Here is a 15821-nt window from a genome sequence, read left to right as displayed (position 1 = left end):
CTCGAACTCACAGACCGCGAGATCGTGACCTGAGCCAAAGTCAGACGCTTAACCAATTGAATTACCCAGGCGCCCCTGTGATCTCTTGTTTTGACAGGTGTGAGGTGGTATCTCAGTGTGGTTTGGATTTGCATTTCCCTGGTGATGAGTGATGTTGAGCATCTTTTCATGTACCTCGTGGCCATCTGGATGCCTTCTTTGGAAGAATGTCTATTCAGTTCCTCTGCCCGTTTGTTAATTGGATTGTTTAGTTTTTGTTGTTGTTGGGTTGTATGAGTTCCTTACACTTGGATAGTGTAGGATTCCATCGGCTGCCTTTCCATTGTGTGGATTGCTTCTTCCGCTATGCGGAAACTTGAGCGTGATGTCGTCCCGCTTCCTAATTTGTGCTTTTGTTGCTTGTGGTTTCCGTGTCCTAGCCAAGAAATCGTCGCCAAGACCAAAGTCAAGGAGCTTTCACCTGTTTTCTGTTAGGAGTTTTACGGTTTCACTGCTTCCGTTTATGTCTCTAATCCATTTCAAGTTATTTGATTATAATGGGGTAAGATAGGGGTCTAATTTCACCCTTCTGCGTGTGGATCTCCAGTGTCCCCAGCACCACCTGTGGAAGAGACCTTCCTTCCCTTTTGGCTGTGTCTTGAAGGACTAATCTTGTCTGCGATTTACTTCTAATCTTGTTTAGCACGTTCAAAAAGTCACTTACCTCTGATAGCAGGCAAACCTCGTGTTTATATTTCATCTGCCCCTCGGTAGGCTTCAGAAAGAAGAGTGATCTGTGGTGATGCTCCGTCAGGTTAAATGTTTAGGGAATGAAGCATCCTGTAAAGTTAGTCCGGCTCAACCTGTGTCTTTGATGCCTGTGTTACAAATCTTAGCATCATTTTTCAGGTAGAGAGCTTTTCCTTTCGAATAGTAGTGCTTGTCTGTGTTTATAAACGTAGAGCCTGCACGAGAAAAGAGAAACCGTTGTCTTCGCTGTTACCTAACGTGGGTCCCACTCGTCCAGGATCTGGCAGTCTGACAGCCTGTCCATTCAAGGTCTTTGTCTTGTAGTGATGGGACGGCTGCGTAGGGCAAAGCCAGTTGAAAACAACAGGGAAGCTTCCGGAAAGAGTCGTTTGGCCGGACTTTCATTTCCCGAGCCCTTGGCAGTTGAGTTGAGCCACCCCTGAATCTCACATCCATTGAGAGCGGGCCGGGATGATGGTTACGAGTCCTATTCGGGTCCTCTGACAGCACCTCTGGGACAGCGGCCGGAGAGGAGGCTCATCTCGAAGTATTTCAGAGACATTTGAGGCCGAATGAATGAGACCCACTCAAGGGACACGTGCCATCTGCCTTGTCTGCCGCCCGATCAGCCCGATTGTGTGTCCCGCCACGCCGTGCACGTGCACACACACGCACATCCACCGAGCAAGTGCTGGGACCCTGCTTCTCACCCACGTCTCCACCCCTGTGCCCGGAGGGGGTCTGCCTTCTCCCGTCCTGCCTTTCCTTCGTCCCTTCCCTCTGTGAGACCCTTTCCCCATTTAACTCTCCCTTCTGATGTAAGGTGCTTAGCCCTACAGGAGCAGGACTGTTGGGTTCTGTGGGTGAATAAAAGCTTGACACATAAATGGGCATTTATATAAAAGCAAACCCTGACGTCTCTGTGCGGACCCTCGAGTAGCCGGACAGACAAGTGCACGGTCCACCCCTCCAAGTTCGGTATGTTCGTAGTCCGTCTTCACTCAGAGCTGAGCTTCCGGACTTTGGAAACACACACTTTCGTGGAGGGTAGACTTCTCTCATCGGGCTCCACCTTCACTGTTAGACTGATTGCTGGCACATTTTAAAATGCTTTTTGTGTTTAAAACGTTTTTACGTTTAAAAGGTTTATGTGTTTTTCTTTCATTGACAGTCAAACGTAAAAGGCAGTAAAAGGCATCTTATCAACATCTACGTCTTAAGAAAGCGGAAACAATTTTTGCTAAGTGCTGGGATATTGAAGCAAAACGTCCAGAATAGGCAAATCTATAGAAACAAAGTAAATTCGTGTCTTCCACCATCGATCTTTAAAATTAAATGCAAGTTTGAATATTTTTCTTTCGAAGTAAAAGATTCTTTTTTAAGGATATACATAATTTTAATGTTTATTTATTTTGAGAGAGAGAGAGAGAGCAGGGGAGGGGCAGAGAGAGAAGGAGGGAGAGAGAATCCCAAGCAGGCTCCAAGCTGTCGGCGCAGAGCCCGACGTGGGGCTCGATCTCATGGACTGTGAGATCGTGACTTGAGCCGAAACCAAGAGTCAGACACTGAACTGACTGAGCCCCCCAGGCGCCCCATGGATGTATAAGATTTCTTAAGTCATAGTTTGAATTCTGGGGTTATCTCGTCATTTGCAGTCATAAGTTTCAACAAAGGGTAATTGTTTATCTTAATATATTAGAAACAAAGAGTTAAAAATCAGTTCTAGAATTTGGGACATTACAGCACATGCAGATTTTTCAAGGGTAATGTTTTATAGAGAAAACATCATGTGGCCAAGCAGATGAGAGGATTTAAATGTGGAGCCAAGGTCTACCTTCAAGGACAAGATTCTGAGACATTTAAATACAGGAGAAATCAGGTCGTGGAGTGATAGTAATCTTTGTTTTAAAAGCTTTATTTATTTTTAATATTTATTTTCTTAAGTGGGTTCCACGCCCAACGTGGGGCTTGAACTCATGACCCTGAGATCAAAGGTCAGGTGTTCTACCGATTGAGCCGGCCAGGTGCTCCAAAGTTTTTTTTCTTTGAGTTCAGCAAGCCAAGGGGTCCTTGGAAAAGCCAGGGGAAAAAGAAAACATAGAGTCTACTTAGATATAGAGCCAAAGGCAAGTGACTGTGGGGGTTTTGTGACAGGAGAGGGTGTAAACGCCACCAGTGTTAAGCATGTAAAATAACATCAGACACCGAAAAGGCAGAAGAGAAGGTGGGGAGTCTGTGCCTATTTCCTCAACGCCCAGATCACTGGGCCCGTAGAGAGGATGTCAGTTTGATAAAATCAAGGGTACAGGTATTGAATTACTAGAAAAATGAAATATTGTAATTTCAGAAGCTAGAACCAAAATGACGCGGAGAAGTGAGCGAACAAGTTTATCTTTCGTGGTGTGTTATTAAGGGAGCCTGTGCAAAGCGGATGAGTCAAGGAACAGAAGTTTCCGTTTATCATAAAGCTCTTCATTAAACCAAGCTGCGGACGGCTCAACGCGATGAAAACACACAAAACGCAAAACTGAGAAATGGGGCCGAATGGCAAAAGGTAGGAAGCAAAGGAAACCAGAAAACCGGAAACATGGTGAGTATGGCACCAAAACTGAGTCCCAGCAGAGTTTTCACATCACAGAATACATGTGGCGAACACACGTGAAAAATAATTCTCAGGTTGAGTCAGAGCAAAACTACTCTTCCTGTACGTGGCCTGAGGGGATCTCTGAAAATGGTTCCCTCTCCCCTGGACCCAGAAAACCCCACAAAGTCATGCAGATCAAGAGGTTCAGATCTTTTAAAATGTTTTTTTTTAACCTTTATTTATTTTTGAGACAGAGAGAGACAGAGCATGAACGGGGGAGGGTCAGAGAGAGGGAGACACAGAATCTGAAACAGACTCTAGGCTCTCAGCTGTCAGCACGGAGCCCGACGCGGGGCTCGAACCCACAGACTGTGAGATCCTGACCTGAGCTGAAGTCGGACGCTTAACCGACTGAGCCACCCAGGCGCCCCTGACTTTTTAAAAAAAAGATTCATTTATTTTTTTAATTTACATCCAAATTAACATACAGTACAACAGTGATTGCAACAGTAGGTTCCTTGATGCCCCTTCCCCATTTAGCCCATCCCCCCTCCGGCAACCCTGTTTGTTCTCCATATTTCAGAGTCTCTTCTGTTTTGTCCCCCTCCCTGTTTTTATATTATTTTTGCCTCCCTTCCCTTGTGTTCATCCGTCCTGTGTCTTAAAGTCCTCATATGAGTGAAGTCACAGGATATTTGGCTTTCTCTAATTTCGCTTAGCATAATACCCTCCAGTTCCATCCGTGTAGGTGCAAGTGGCAAATTTCATTCTTTTTGATTGCCGAGTAATACTCCGTTGGATGTGTATACCACATCTTTATCCATTCATCCGTCGATGGACATTTGGGCTCTTTCCATACTTTTGGCTATGGTTGATAGTGCTTCGTGTTGAACTTGAGAACCTGAGTGAAACTGTCCAGGCCACCCGGGCTGTGCGTATAGGAATGGCCACCAAGTATGAGAAGCAGGTCACTTTGCAGAAGCAATGTGTGCCATTCTGTGGCTACAGTGGTAGAGCTGGCCACACAGAGGGGCTGGGCGCAGGGTTGGTGGCCAAAAAGAGTCCTGATTTTTTACTGCACGTGCTTCAAAAATGCACGGAGTGTTGCTGAGCTTAAGGGGTTAGACACAGACTCTTGGTCATTGAGCACATGCAGGTGAGCAAAACCCCCAAGATGTGGTGCAGAACTTACAGGGCTCATGGTCGGACTCACCCATGCGTGAGTTGCCCTGCCACATGGAGACGCTCCCAGGGCAGATTGTTCCGGAACCAGGAGAGGAGGTTGCACAGAAGAAAGAGATACCCCAGAAGGAACTGAAGAAACGAAAACGTACGATCCGGGAGTAAATTCTGCATAAAATAAAGGCAAATAAAAGTAAATAAAAAACAAAGCAAAAAAAAAAAAACCCAAAACCAAAAAAATAAATAAGTAAAACCTACCTATTTTTATGAAAAATTGCACCGTATCTTTGAAAGGTTGACTATGAAGTCTGGACTAAAAGGATTTCAAAAAAGGAAGCGGCTTGCAGTATGAAAACAAACCGGGCAAAATTCAAGAAGCAAGCATTAAATATGTTCACTGTGACCGTGACAGAGCGCTTTGGAGAGAAGCCGTCCCGTCCCGGGGCCATACTCCAAACAGCAGCACATAAGCTCGCGAAACAAAGCTGCAGACGACCCAGGAGAAGAGCCACAAAGTGAGGAAATCTTGCCTCGCCCCCGGTGGGTTGTGATGACTCTGACACCGTCCCCTCCGGAGTCAGAGCCGCGTGCACTGCCTGTGCCCGGGCCCAGGGCGCGTCTGGACTCAAGTCCCAGCAGGACGGTGGGGAGAACATCGGGGCCGTACGTCTCGAGTGTTGCACCGTGGTCGGAGAATAGGGTCTGAACGGATTCTACTTTTAGGAAGTGACGGAGTTCTTCTTGGGAGAAAAAGAGCACATGTTTGTGACATGCTTTATGGATACCGGAAAGGGAGGTCTATTTTCAGGGTGTGGGTCACTCTCTCTCTCTGTCTCTCTTCATGTGCGTAGCACATGCGTGTATATGCATGAGGAATGCACGTATGTGCCTACGGGGCGCCTCTTTTGGGCCTCAAGACTCAGTGCTTTAGTTTTTCAGAACAACGTGCAGATCCCGCTTTGAGCCAGGCTCACAGCTCCTGGGCCGTAGAATCAGCCTCAACCCGGGAGGCTTGGCCGAGGCCCGTCTGCCCTAACTCACCTCTGCCCTAACGCACCTCTGGTTTTTTCTTACAACTTTATCTGGACCCTACTCGGTCCCCTTCATACTGGTCACCTTTGGGGCACCTGGGTGGCTCGGTCGGTCAAGCGTCCGACTTCGGCTCAGGTCATGATCTCGCGGTCTGTGAGTTCGAGCCCCGCGTCGGGCTCTGTGCTGACAGCTCGGAGCCCGGAACCTGCTTCGGATTCTGTGTCTCCCTCTCTCTCTGCCCCTCCCCCACTCACACTCTGTCTCTCTCTCCTTCAAAAATAAATAAACATTTAAAAAAAGTTTATACTGGTCACCTTTACAGAGCACTTCTGTCATATCCCCCTGGAGATACAGGCCCCAAACCTTGCAGTCAGCTTAGAGGTGTTCCCGGGGAGCCAAGCGCAGGGATGATTCGTGCTGGCGTCACGGAGAGCCGTGAGGAGTCACGTGGGCCCACAGAGGCAGAGGGTGCTCAAAAGAGAGTAGCTGGAATTATTCCGGGACGGTAGAGCGGGATGGAATTCCTGAACTGAAGGTAAGGGGCTCGCTCCTGTCGAAACGGGGGGAAGCACAGGAGGAAACTCTGAGCAGACCGAAGAAGGCCAGGTCTCCAGAAGGGACGCCCTGTGCTTTGCTCCGAGAAGCAGAGCATCACCCGTTTCGGAGGATGAGATAAAGGAAACGAGAAAGCTTTCCACCTGCGACGGACGTCAGCAGTCCTATCCGAAGGGTGTAGTGGCAGTTTTCTTCTAGAACCCCAGAGAAAGGATGATAAAGGGTACGTGAGGAACTCGCCGTCGAATGGGCGTTCTGCCCCTCTCAGGTGGTCGACAGGTGACGCTGAGCTCAAAGGTGTGACCCCCGTGGTCTGCTGGTTCCTTGCGATGTGGGGACGGTATTTTTAGAACTCTACCCTGTTTGAACTTGTGGCCGGAAGGGGGAAAGAAAACCAGGGAAAGCTTCCGGCCACCTGAGCCCCGCGCCTCCCGGCTGCCCCCCGCTCCTTCTCCGCTGCTTCCTCGTGCAGCAGGCCCGTGCGGCCTCACGCAACACCCTCGCACTTGAAATGTGTTGGGGCCTGTCCTTCCCCTGAGGGACAGGAGGAGGGGTCTCCACCCTCCACGTGTGTTCTGATGTGGTGTTGAGAGGAGACAGTGTCGCCCGGTGGTTGGAGCACAGAGCTGGAACTTAGCGTGAACTGTTTGGGCCTCCTGACATCCGCTCGGCCAAGTCCCAGAGCGTAGGTTGCTTTTCCAGAAAGTCCAGGGTTTGATAACTAAGCCCTGAGAAAACTAGCACCTGCTGATTTATTCTGCTCACACTTCCTGTTTTTTCGGATCATACTATATATGTATTTTTTTAATTTTAATGTTTATTTATTTTTGAGAGACAGAGGGATACAGAGTGCGAGCTGGAGAGGGGCAGAGAGAGGGAGACACAGAATCCGAAGCAGGAGCCCGACATAGCGCTCGAACCCATGAACCGTTAGATCACGACCTGAGCTGAAGTCGGATGCTTAACCGACTGAGCCACCCAGGTGCCCCAGGATCATACTGTATTTTGATTATATTTTTGTCCATATTCTGCTTTCCTGCTACAGGTTGCAGTTACTCTTATGATATTAAAAATAAAATCAACCAGTGTAATAACTCTACGCGTGTGAAATGGGTGCCTCCGTGTTTCGTGGCAATGGTGGTGTCCTGGCGGGCAGGGCAGGGTCACGGAAACGGCTGTTTTGGGGGCGAAGGGCTTGGATCTGACCCAACTTTGGTGCCCGCCTTTCTCCTCTGAGTTGGCAGTTTCTAAGGCAGACAGCTTAGTGGACAGATCGAGTTGGCAGAACAAGGAAGGGGCTTCCGTTAAACTCCCAGTTCTGCTAATTCTTATTGCAGAACATTCCAGAGCAGCTGGGTGTGCGGGGCTGGCCTTTCCGTGGGGTTCTGCCCGGGAATGAAGAGCTCATTCGCAGTCGATTGCAATCCACCAGTGCAGCGACGCCCCACTGTTCTGTTCTGAAGAGGGGCTAACGTGTTCATGTGTGAGTTTTGCTCAGAAGACTGAAATTGTTCTTTCCAGAAGGAGCCATTTTAAAAACTAGGTCTTCTAGAAGTGTTTTCTTGAAAAACAAAAACAAAAGCACCCTGGGGCACCTGGGTGGCTCAGTCGGTCAGGTGTCTGACTCTTGGTGTTGGCTCAGGTCACCATCCCAGGGCTGTGGGATCGAGCCCCACATCGGGCACACCCCAAGCTCGCACACTGGCCGAAGGGCTGTGCTACATGTGAAGCCTGCTTGAGATTCTCTCTCTCCTCTCTCTCTGCCCCTCTCCCCCACTCGTGCGCTCTCTCTTTCTCTCTAAAATACAAATTAAATAATTGAAAGAAAAGCAAACACCTTCTGGAGACACCCTGGGTGAGGGAGAGATTCAAGACGGGGACGAAGTTGCAGAGGGCTGTCGTCACACAGAAGGAGACCCGCAGGGATGCTGCCTTTGGTCGTCCCCACTGGATGACGGAAGAAAGACGGAGGGGCTGCCAGCCTGGGGGGCAATGACTAACTGCAAAAACTCCAGTTCTCTGCCAGCAGGGGAGAGATTTGCCAAAGGGGTCGCACACGGCCCTGAAATAATCACCCCTTCCTTAATGATCAGCACCGTGGACACGAAGGCTCTAACTCTGTCCTTTGCAGCCCCCAGAAGGCCTTGCAGTATTTGAATGAATGAATGAATGAATGAATGAAATGCTCAAAAGGTCCCCACCAGCGCGTGCAGTGAGTGGTAAGTACAGGAAGCTGGAAGAGGCACCAGGCACTACAGAACGCCATGGAAACGTCCGAGGGAGTCTTGATGGCTCGGGTGGTGAACGTGCGGTGGTGGGCACACGGACCGAGGTCACGTCGTCTTGACTTCACAAATAACTACACGGTGCTTCCTGTGTGCCAGGCACTGAGCTACGTACTTTATAAGCATTAACTCCTCCTCACCACCTACGAAGCGATCCTATCGTTGTATTTCACAGAAGAGGCAAAGAAAAAGCAGAGAGGTTAAGTCCCTTGCCCAGGGTCACACAGCTCATGAAAGGTGGATGTAGGACTTGGGCCTGAGCAGCCTGGCTGGAGGGTCTGGTCTCAAGCACGCCACAGAACCGCCTTCGTGATCGATAACGTGTGGGCCTTCGCGTGTTGTGGGGCCTCGGCCGAATCCGTCGATAAACTGCCTACGTCCCTTCTTTCCCTTTTAACCCTGCCTGTCTTCTGAGGGTGCTGCGTTGTACCTGCCACCTCCTTTTCTTCCCCTCTTGACTTCCCTTTCCTCTGGAGTGAGAGTCGTAGCTTTGAAACACGTTCAAGGCCAGCCTGCTGCTGTGGATGTGCAGTTGGAGAACTTTCTGGTCTGCAGCTGACCTTCCGCGTGTTACCTCATTGATTTCCATATCTGCCACGTGGGGTGCGAAGCGGTCACTGTTATCTGTATTTTCCAGATGAGGAAGCTGCCGCTCAGAGAACCTACAGCCCACGCTCGCGTACTGGCCGAGTGGGGGGCTCGGAGTCAGACGTCCTCACCCCAATCCGGAGGCTTCCTCTGTAGCGTCGTGTTGATCAGACACAAAGATGGGGTTCTCTAGACCCCTCCGTGCTCCGTCCAGCATTGCCCCTCCTCACGGCGCCGCCGGCTGTCCGGGCCCCACTGACCGTGACCGTCTGTCCGTCTCTGGGGGCGCTCGGCTGGACTGGTGGGGTCCCGCGTGCTGGGCTGTGGCCTCTGGCTCTGCGTCCTCTCCTGGATGTCATGTCTGCTTGCTCTGGAGCAGGTGCGGACAGATCCACCGGAAAGGCCAATTCTGTGCAACCAGGATCGCCAAATGACCTGAGCCACTACGGCCTTAGGGCAGCTGCAGTCAAGGAACAGACACCCCAGACGCCCTAGACTTGTCGTCGTTATGAGAATGGAAAAGCCTTGTGAAACATACCAAGAGTCTTAGACTCTCAGATATATCCTACCCCAGTTCCTGGCACCTGTCACCTGTCCTGGCACCAAGGGCACCTGTCTTCACGGTGGTTTTCTTCTTATGGTTAGAAACTCGTGTTTGGTTATGTAAAATATACAGCAGTATTTTGAGAGGGTTCGTATAATAATAACTGCGGTTTGTCTTTTCCACTCCACGGCATGTCTTGGAGGTAAGTCTCCATTATTCTTTTCAACAGCAGCAGGAAATTGCCGTGGTGTGTTAAGTCATTTCCTTAGAGATGGGCATTTAGGGCGTTGGTGTTTTTCTAGAAAACAATGAGGCAGGCGTGTCTCGGGACCATCGTTCTGCCCACTGCCAGCCCCAGCTTGCCCAAACAAGTCCCCGCCTTGGCCTCGGAGTCGCAGCCGTGAGATGTCAGAGCCGGGGAGGACCCCGCGGTCCTCGGCTCTAACTTCCTCGTCGTAAGGGTGCGGAAACGGGCTTGGACGAGTGGCTCTTTGTGTCCACAGCAGCAGACTGACTTCTGCCGGCCCCACCAGGCCCCACCCATGGCGTTGGTTTGGCCTCCCAGCCACCAAGTCTCCTTTGACGCCTGTCCCATCACGGGGAGATGGAGTGTGTTTCGCGAGTGCTGCAAGCGAGGGGACGCCCGGAGACGGACTCCCGTGCTTCGGTCTGGCTAGCGGATTCTTTTCTGGGTGTGCTGCACCACAGCTCTTCCTCTCTGGTGGCCTTCCTGTCTTGCGGGCGGCTGTAAGCGTTTTGGAAACCGTGCCCGAGGAGAGGGTCCCCCAGTGGCTCTGCCGAGGTCTCCGGCGTGTGCCCTTTTGTTACTTAATTTGCCCTGGTCTGTAACCGCTTCAGCAGAAGCCCTTTCATCAGTCACGGCAGACTTAATTATAGATTCCGAGTTGAGAGCCTCATGAAATCCACAAGCAACTACCCATCTCAGAAGATGGCAATGGCACACTCGTGGGCGCTCGGGGGTCGCGGACACGCAAGCCACTTGTGTTCTCTGTGAAGTCTGTGTTACACAGAGAAGTCACCATGTAACCTCAGACGTGCAACTTCTCAGAAAGTATCTTCTCAAGTACCTTAGGTCAGATATGGGAGTTTACTGCACAGACGCTAGGACGCTTTGTGGGAGGTGTTGCGTGCGGTTCGACGGCAGGGCGGGCTTGGCTTCGTTGCTTTGTAGGAGCTCAATTCCCCACACCTCCTCTGCGTTCCCGGTGAAACGAGGGTGCGGATAATGACCTAACGGGGCCACGCGAATAACGTGAGACGATAGGACTAGACGTTTAATAAGTAAATAAAATACATTGCTTTATTACCAAGTCTTGTTCCCAGTTTGAATTCGGAAGATGTCCAAACCATCTCGGCCAATCATTCGATGCTAGTTTCTTGCTCAAGTCTTACTCAATTTCCTTCGATAACGGCTTTCTTTGTCTTACGGTTTGTTTGTTGGTTGGTTTCCGAGGCGATTTTGCACGGTGGTTGATGGCTCTGTTTCTGGGTCAGACAGCTTTGGGTTTCCTTCTGGGTTAGCTGGCTCACTCTGGGGAAAGGTGCGTGGGTGGCATTCAACTTTCAATACCATCCGCTGACACAGAAACATTAGTCCTTTTGTTTAGTTAACCATTTCATCTCTTGATTATAATTATTCGAAACCTATTTTTTAAAAAAATATTTTTAAATCTTTATTTCTGGGAGAGAGAGACAGAGTGTGAGCAGGGAAGGGGCAGATAGAGAGGGAGACACAAAATCCGAAGCAGGCTCCGGGCTCTGAGCTGTCAGCACAGAGCCCGACATGGGGCTCGAACCCACAAACTGTGAGATCATGACCTGAGCTGAAGTCAGACGCTTAACCGACTGAGCCACCCAGGCGCCCCAGAAACCTATTCTTTATAGTGAGCTTGGAAGATGAATATCATAATTAATATTGTGCTTCCCTCTAGAGAGTTTATAAAGTACCTATGTTCTTAGCACATAATAGGTGTTCACCGAACGGTAGTTATGTTGTATAGGCTTCACCAAACGTTTGGGTACTTACCACTTAAAATGTGAATAGTTATTTCACGAAAGGATGTCTATTTTACAATGTTTTTTTTTTTTAATTTTTTTTTCAACGTTTATTTATTTTTGGGACAGAGAGAGACAGAGCATGAACGGGGGAGGGGCAGAGAGAGAGGGAGACACAGAATCGGAAACAGGCTCCAGGCTCTGAGCCATCAGCCCAGAGCCTGACGCGGGGCTCGAACTCCCGGACCGTGAGATCGTGACCTGGCTGAAGTCGGACGCTTAACCGACTGCGCCACCCAGGCGCCCCTACAATGTTTTATTATTTTAAGATATGCATTGAATTATTACTATGAGAAGTACTTAGAGAACTGAGAGTCAATACTGATAAAAAATAGGTCTTAAGATTTGGGGGTTTGAGCATTTCTCGATTTCTCAACTGGGGATTTAAGCCAGCTGAATGTTTAGATCTACGTTCTTTCTCCCACACATCCCAAGGTTGTCATTTCTGTGAAATTCGACATAATTTCCTCTCTGCAGATTGTGGTTGAATGTTGGGACATAGAATTTGCAGATTATAATACGAACATTCCCTATAAGATTTCGTATGTATCTACTGCGACATTTATTAGAAAGAAGGGAAGATTTTAAGAAAAAAAATTTTTTGATGTTTATTTTTGAGAGGCAGAGAGAGAGACAGAGAGACAGACAAAGTACAAGTGGGGGAGGGGCAGAGAGAGAGGGAGACCCAGAATCCGAAGCAGGGTCCAGGCTCGGAGCTGTCAGCACAGAGTCCGACGCGGGGCTCGAACCCACGAACTGTGAGATCATGACCTGAGCCGAAGTTGGGTGCTTAGCCAACTGAGCCCCCCAGGCGCCCCAGAAAGAGTGCAAGGTTAATAATCATGCCCCCTTGTGATTCCTGAGCAGAAAGTAGTAGTCCCAATCTGAAAAACGATGATGGCATATCTCCCCATTGATGGGTGTTTTAACGATAAGTGAGCAGAATGTGAGATACATTCACTCAATCCTTCGTGTTCTGATGTATTTAATAATATCTAATCAGACTCTCGACTGGATCCAGAATAACCATCATGGGGTTCAGGAAATCATTCAAAATAGAAGTGGACACACAGAGAAATCACTACAGACAACCTGGGCTGTGCAGGTGTCGGTATTAAATGAGCAATGGCAGAGCGGAGCGGGCGTGGATTCATCTAGAGTTCTTACTGGTATGAAACCTTGCATACCTTCTGGGTGTGTGAAGTGAAAAAAGGGAGAAGACTCTGAGTGCCCGGGGCCGTTTTAGGAGGTGGCAGTTAAGGATCGGGCAGAAACAAAGACATGAACTGACCCCGAAGGGATGAGGAACATCTCTCCCAGAGCACCAGCCGGTGGGAGGAGCTCGGAGGGCCTGCGCTCACCCCGGCACCTCTCTCTCCAGGAAGGAGCCCCTCCCTCCTCTTGGTCTCTCTGGAATTGCCTCCACACTTTGGCTGTGGTTCCTTCTGGGTTTCACCATGGAAACGGTAGCCCTCTGTTGACCCTCAGGGGACGTTGGCACCATGTCGGGGACATCAGGTGACATCAGACCAGTGTGGTCCATGAGCTAGGCATTAAGTTGCACGTGTTTTGAAATGCGTGGGGGAAAAGTGTGAAAATTTTCATGATACGTGAAAATTACATGAAATTCAAATTTCACTTTCCGTAAGTAAAGCCACACTCATCCGCTCACCTGCTGTCTACGGGCGTCACCCCGCGGCAGCGACAGAGGGGAGCACGGCAGAGGCCGTGTGGCCCCTGAAGTGTTTACCGTCTGACCCTCTACAGGGACATTTGCTGGTTGCAGCTGGAACCTCTTGGCCGTGTTGCCGGAGTCAACCCCTGGTCAAAAGTGAGGATTTCTTCCGTGTGGTTAGTAAACAGTCCTCAAGGTCCTTGCTTCCTGCAATTCTTAGTCATTTTTAAGTGTTCGATTGTTCGTGTGCACACGTGTGCGCGTGTGCAGGCACACAGGCGATAAGAAAAAACCTAACGGCCGGATGTGTAGCCTTCAAACCTTCTCCTCCCCTATTTCATTAATTAATTAAGACCTGGTGAATGTGTTTAAAGATACTGGGATTTCGCTCTTCATGAACTCAAGGTCAGCGATTGAGATGTAATTGATCTCGGAGCATTTGCTGGGTTTGCGTGGCCTGGTGTGAGGTCTCTGGCAACAGTCAGTGAGATCTTGAGATCCATCTCCATTGAAACAGCTGCTGGTTACTTTCTTGGAAACACATCCTTATTCATCCATGTTTTGGGGCCCAGTTATTTTGACAATTTTAAAGGGAATGTGTGCACAAACTTCTCGTATTTTCAGATGGTTTGTATTGTATGATTAAAAAGTCAACACGGGGCGCCTGGGTGGCTTAGTTAGTTAAGCGTCCGACTCTCGACTTCGGCTCACGTCATGATCTCATGGTTGGTGGGTTCGAGCCCCATGTCAGGCTTTGCGCTGATGGCACGGAGCCTGCCTGGGATTCTCTCTCTCTCTCTCTCTCTCTCTCTCTCTCTCTCTCTCTCTCCCACTTGATCTGTCTCTCTCAAAACAAGTAAACCTAAAAAAAAAGTATGCATTGGTTGAGGTTTCGATATGGCCTTAAGATTATTAATTTTATTCAGGGGCGCCTGGGTGGCTCAGTCGGTTGGGCGTCCGACTTCGGCCCAGGTCATGATCTCACAGTTTGTGAGCTCAAGTCCTGCATCGGGCTCTGTGCTGATGGCTCAGAGCCTGGAGCCTGCTTCCGATTCTGTGTCTCCCTCTCTCTCTGCCCCTTCCCTGCTCATGCTCTGTTTCTCTCTGTCCCAAAAATAAATAAAAACATTAAGAAAAAAAAATAAAAAAAAAAGATTATTTTATTCACGCAAACATGGAATGCTTCATCTTTTTTAACGGGAAAATTATTTTCAAAGGCTTTTCGTTTTTCCTGATGAATTGGCTCAGGTATCCTCTTGGAGGCTGAAAAGCAGCCTAAAACGGCCGAGCAATGTTGCCCAAGAAACTGTCGGCCACTCGCTTCTCCCCAGGCCAGCGTCTGGCCGCTGCTGGCGGCCGGTCTGAATGGCAGCCCGCAGCAGAGAGAACTTCACTCCTACCCTTGTGCTTGTGACTAAGGGAGCTAATGAAAGGGGGGTGAGGGTAGACTCACAGCGCCGTTTCTGTCTTTGTAAGAAAATGACAAGCAAGTCAATAAAACAATCATTACTCTGAAAATATATATCAAATGTATCTGCCCCAGGTACAAGTTAATTATGAGAGAAGCTGGGTCATTTCCAGCGTGCTGATTTGTATTCTTGGAACATTCTGGAACGTAAGCAGACCGTGCTCTATGTGTCTGGCACCCCCACCCTTCCCCACCCCTCTGTCTGTGAACTTTCCCCTTTGTCTCCTTTGTCTCCAGTAGCCCCCAGACAAAGCTGGAGAACGAGTCCTTCCACGGCTCACCCTGTGTGGAATGTTAGGGTGACCTACGTGCACGCTGGGGGCTGGGGTTATGCCGGGTGATGGGACAGGTAGGGTCGCCTCAGATGACCGACCAGGGAACTCACACTGTTGTCAGTGGCTGGCCCAGCGGAGTTCTTGAGATCAGGCGAGCCACGGTGGAAACTGAGGCACGAAGCAGCGGGGCTTCGAGCTGGGTGTCGTGGCAGCGATGGGGCTGACGCGGGCGATGACGGGCAGTGCCCCAGCGAGCCGGTCGGCTTCCTCTGTGTTTTAAACCTCACCACGACATCACCCGCTGCGGAGAACGTGCTCAAAATTGACCCACAGGATATCACAGGCAAGACTCCCTTCCTTTTGCCTCTGGTTTCGCGCTGAGTATTTCACGGACCCGGTTTGGTGGGCGTGTTTTCTTGCTCGTGCAGGGAGTCTCAGCAAGAGGCTGCATGAGGTCGGGAAGGGCTCTGCTTCTAGGACTTGTGATAACTGCGTTTGTTCTGTGAGTACTTTCAGCCACCGTGAGGCCATGTGTCCGTCCTCCGTCCTCCCTCCTCCCTCCGTATCCTGAGTGAACGCTTTTGCATTTCCACCCAGGGCCGTGACCCAGATTTCGTTTGAAAGAACAGCAAAAAGCAGCAGCTGCTGCCTGGGTTTTCCTCCGCAGTCGGTCGAAAATCTACTCCTTCATCCCCCTGAGCTTCCCCTATATTTGTTTCTCTTCTCATTTTATCAATCAAGTGGGATTAGAAAAATAAAGAACCTGGGCGCCTGGGGGGGCTCAGTCGGTTGAGCGTCCAACTTCGGCTCAGGTCACGATCTCGTGGT

General features: G+C 49.7%; 1 protein-coding gene and 1 long non-coding RNA gene across 5 annotated transcripts in view; one reads left to right on the top strand and one right to left on the bottom strand.

Moving 5' to 3' along the window:
- Window positions 1-15821, top strand: part of RPS6KA2 (ribosomal protein S6 kinase A2) — a 293733-nt gene that overhangs the window by 36337 nt on the left and 241575 nt on the right. The gene's annotated exons all lie outside the window — the stretch shown is intronic.
- On the bottom strand, window positions 4557-5302 carry LOC124521995 (uncharacterized). Its single transcript, XR_006964633.1, has 2 exons — window positions 4754-5302; window positions 4557-4663 (listed from the first exon to the last, which is right to left on the bottom strand). It is a non-coding gene; the product is annotated as an uncharacterized LOC124521995 (long non-coding RNA).

The sequence above is a fragment of the Lynx rufus genome, unplaced genomic scaffold (assembly GCF_022079265.1).
Source record: "Lynx rufus isolate CCGP_SWC_20201006 ecotype Redwood Valley unplaced genomic scaffold, mLynRuf1.p SCAF_32, whole genome shotgun sequence".
Lineage (NCBI taxonomy): Eukaryota > Metazoa > Chordata > Mammalia > Carnivora > Felidae > Lynx > Lynx rufus.
This window is presented reverse-complemented; position numbering and strand designations above follow the sequence as displayed.